Source organism: Stegastes partitus, unplaced genomic scaffold (assembly GCF_000690725.1).
Source record: "Stegastes partitus isolate 25-593 unplaced genomic scaffold, Stegastes_partitus-1.0.2 Scaffold8, whole genome shotgun sequence".
Classification (NCBI taxonomy): Eukaryota; Metazoa; Chordata; class Actinopteri; family Pomacentridae; genus Stegastes; species Stegastes partitus.
The window spans coordinates 1,469,674-1,474,373 of NW_007577739.1; positions in this window are offsets into that span (position 1 = coordinate 1,469,674).

Sequence of the window (4,700 nt, forward strand, 5' to 3'; positions counted from 1 at the left end):
AGTATAGGGCAAAGTGCTGAGAATATCATCACTGAGAAAGGGCAGGAGGCATGTGGTTGTGTAAAATATGGACTGTCCCAGATCTGGTGAGAAAAGGAAAAGGCAAAAAAAAAAAAAAAAAAGACAGAGAGATACACAGACACTCATTCAATCAACTGCACATACAGTATTCACATACTGTATGCAGCCACAGAAGTTACATGAAATTTCAGTCATTTAACAGCATATAACAGTGGGGAAAGGAAAAAAAAAAAAAAGAGGAGAACATTTGGAATATGAGGGCTGTGAGCTTTCTTTAAAAGCCACTGAAGTAAAGTTTACCCTCAGGAAAAGTAGAGCAATCTAGTCGAGAGATGGGTTTTCATGCTTTTGAGCTTTTTTTAACAATGGTCAAAAATTCATGAAATATAAGAGCACTGAATTGTGATGCAGCCCTGGGCTCTGAGTGAGAAACTGTGCGGACACAAGTCATTCTCAGATGTGTTCTTAGCATATTTAAAAAAACAAACATTTTCTCATACGTGGTTCGACTTATATATTTTGCACATGACAACAGGAAGTAAAACATTTTCGTCCCACTTTGCATAACAAACATGCAGTCAAGTATGATACACAGAAGAGAAGGCCTATGTCTGGTGTGTCCAATGGCTTATGAACGATTAAGTTGACAGGATCCAGCGTGCTCCCAATCACCCCCATGCATCCCTCAAGATCCTCAGCGGGACTTCTCTCCTCCCGTTACAAAAGAGGCCAAAAAAGCAGCAGTGGCTTCATGCAGGCCAGACGGCTCGGGGATGATGATGACAAACAGTGGTGCACTGGGCCTTGACTCACCATGCTGACCGTGCTGCAGCAGGGGCACCAGGTCAAGCAGGGTCACGAGGGTCACATAGAGGCCCTGATAGTCCAGAGAGGGGTACTCTGAGAGCTGAGCGTCCCGACTCTGCTGCCCCTGCCCCCCGCGGTCTGACGGGGCATCGCGCAGAACGCTGTAAAGGAGGGAGCGAGTAACTGTAGGGTTGATGGAACTGACTTGTGGTCTTAGAGATGGGGTGAGTGGGAATGGCACAGGAAAAAGACACATGGTCATGGGCACGGCCAAATTGGAAGCTTCCTGGTTCTCCTTCCTGCCTGTGCGGGACAGAATGCTGCTCCGGGGCGGGAGGGGAGGGGAGGGAGGGTAGGAGAGGGGAACAAGGGAAAAAAAGAGACAACAAAGACACAAAAAAACAGCACATTACATTGAAATGGCACTACAGAGACAGCGTAAATAGAAAAAAACAAACCCAGATAAACCCCACATAGGATGCAGTGTCTCACTAGTTGACTGTATCACTGAAGGCACGGGCAATTTTTCCCTGCTTTGTCTGTTCAGAGTGGCTGGAAGTTCAATTTATCTCGTTTTGTCTATCTTTGCACTTGGAAAACAAAAAAAACATGAGCACAAACTGCAATGATCACTGCATCTCATGCGTATCTGGTGACAAGGAGCAAAAATATAAAAAATGGCATGTTTTCAGTGGCAACCCCATACTTCTCCAAAAAGGGACAGCGCAAAAAGACTGTCCCTCGATGGCTGCCATCATCCAATCAGCAAGGTCAGCGGCTACCATGCGAGAAGAAAAAAAAAAGAAGGCCAATGGGCCGTGGAGTACATTTTAAAATGAAATTTCCTTGTCTTTTCGTGGGGCTGTCAAGGATGGGAGTGACACCAAATTGGTTCGGGAAAATACAGAGGTGACACTTTTGAAACATGCTTCAGCCAGTAATAAACATGTGTGTGAGGTTAGATCAAGTGCTCCTAGGTCACAGCACATGTTTATTGCACCAGAGAAATAATGTCCGTATGCATACGTTATGATACTGTACCAGTATCATCAGGAGAAATAATGAGATCCAACAGGCATATGGATTCAGGTTTCTAAAATAAATGTAACAACTAATCTACGGTAGAGGAAAAACTATAATGACAAAGGAATAGGTTGTATCAGGGGGGAGATGACTGGTAGCATTATGTTTGTGAGCTAATGCAGGATGGACAATTGTGTTTGCTGTCCCCTGGGGAAGGTGGTGGACATATTCAATTTTGAGAGAGGAAAAACAAAAGGAAAAAACTAGTCGGGGTTGAGTGTGGAGCATCTAGGGTGGAGGAGGAAGGAGGGGGGGGCCAGAGAGCATTGCTCTTTTTACTGCACAATATTAAAGAGCTAAGCTGTTCTATCAGGCAAATGATTGGGATTTATCATGAGCGCCCAGATTATAAATGCTGATGTATTGGCTTGTCTTTTTTCTTTTTTTTTCTTTTTTGTTTGCAAGGTCAGAGTTACAGCATTTGGAATTACACGGCAAGTGACAAAGGGGATTTCGATAAAAATAACTTTAACATGTTGAGTTCATATGTCAACAGCAGAACGTACCATTATGTGAGCGATCCCCTCAAAGTTATACTCTGTAAGAGTTTAGTCGTGGATAAAGCTGCGTTATTAGACAGCGTGGACTCAAACAGGGCTAATGCAACGACAACAGACCTCAGAGTATGACTTTTTCACTGCCCAGTTTTTCATATAAATATATATAGAAAACATCATTAATTTGAACAATGAACACAGACACAAACAGACGCACTCACACGCATACACTGAACACGCAAAGACACACGCATATGTCCACACGCACACGCGCACACGGACGACACGGAAAAATTACGGGAATACACGACACATAAAACACATGTAGAAATGCACTGGTACAGACACATGACATACATTTACTGTCCAACCTCATTGACTGTGTGTGTGCCAGTAATTCAAAACACATTCAGACTTCCTAGCATGTGTACAGGTGTGCAAAACAAAACTAATATAACGTCTAATGGAGGATTTTTCTGCAGTCGTTCTCAATACGGTTTGAAGTCAGCGAGGCTCACTGATGCAGAGAGCTCAGGCTGACGAAGCTGTGCCTCATCTTTAAGGAGGCATGTATAATTGCTGGTAAATAGAAAACCATTCTTTGTTTTCTCTTCTGCATCTGACCTGTGCTGAACCTAAAACTGGCGTATGAATCAGCAACCACCTCCTTTGGCCATTTCAGCTTTCTTTTCCAGGAACATGACACATGCCTGCTCCACTTTTCAAGGCTCACTACTCCCACTTTCTTTCTTTCTTTCTCTCTCTATCTCTTTTCATTTCTCTCTTTCTCCTCACCCCGGGCTTCACAAGGCACAGGTGTATGGATAATCCTGAGGTCCCTGCTGAGGAAACCAGACTCCTCTAATGGTGGGCAGAGCGATTTGTTCTGCATATCCGAGGCTAAGAGACCGTGCTTTCGGGAGAATATCGCCAAACTGGTAACAGTGGCATCATGGCGAGTGATTCTTTTCTCACTCCGATGATACTGCCCCTCAAGAGACAAAATCGTCACTTGAAGTTTACGCAGATTCCCACAGTTGCGGCCTACTGTCACGCTCAATCTGTGCCGTGTTTACGGTGAAAGCACAGTGACTGGTGGCTGGTGCCGGACAGCCCTAAAAGCATTCTGTGAGCAACACTCAGCAGAGAAATGATCCTCGTGGGGCTGAGGAGTAACGTGTAGCACTGAGGCTGGCTGCCAATCTTAAATAGATTGCACCCTAAGCTGATAATAATGTTAAAAGTGGGGCACACTAGTTCAGCCTCCAGTAATCCCACCCCCTTCTGTGAATTAGCTAATAAGAGAGGGCATATTTACTATGACTAAACCAACCAGAAATACCCTATCACATTGAAGGCCTCAACTGGAGGAAAAAGACAAATTATTAAATTAGATGTGTGCAAAATGGCTGCCTACTTGACCTGTGCTGGAGGAGGAAATAACATGCTGTTCCTTCCTCAGGCTTTCACAACACCCAGGAGAGAAGGCTGACCCTGCAACTGCATAGCCGGAGGAGCTGCCCTCCGCCAGCTCCCTTTGGGAAGGACACAACAGGCCGCCCCAGGGAAGCGCTCATCCAGCAGCCGAACGCTGAATCAATAAACATCGCCGAGACGTCTATGTGGCGCTACTGCTTTAAAACAACACCAACAACTCCTCTCTAGTCTCTCGTCTTCTCTGACTTGCTCCTGACATCTTAAATTCACACGAGACGTTTAAATGGTGTCACTGTCATCCCTTTCAGAAAGTGTGTCAGAGCGTCCTGCTGTAATTAATCTCATCTGATCATGGAGGAAGCTGAATATCAAACAATTCTACAGTCTGTTACTTCACCTGACGGCTCCAGAGCGGGGTACTTACCTGAGCAGGGTTTGGGAAAAGTATTTCAGTGTGTTTGCAATGTCTGTTCCGGAGGGCACGGGGTAAATATTGTGTTGCACACGGTTGTGATACTCTTGCAAGTATCGTATCTTAGAGGCAACTAGACAAAATAAAGAGCAGAGCAACAAGCATGTCAACACCAGTGAGATTGTTGCACGAGGCAGAAATAACAATCTAAAGGAAAAGCAAAAAAAGAAAAAACATCTGACACAGGACTGAACATGCATGAGTCTAACTCGACTGTTTGTTGCTTCTGTTGCGAGAGATTTGGCAGAAAAAGACACGGATGCTCCAATTATCAAGTCAAACAAAGAGTCTGTGTTCCCATGGCTCTCTGGCCTTCACCGGGTGACCTTTTTGGTACAGCAGCGAGGTCGCAAAGAAGCCCTGGAGGAGGGAGTAACCTACTG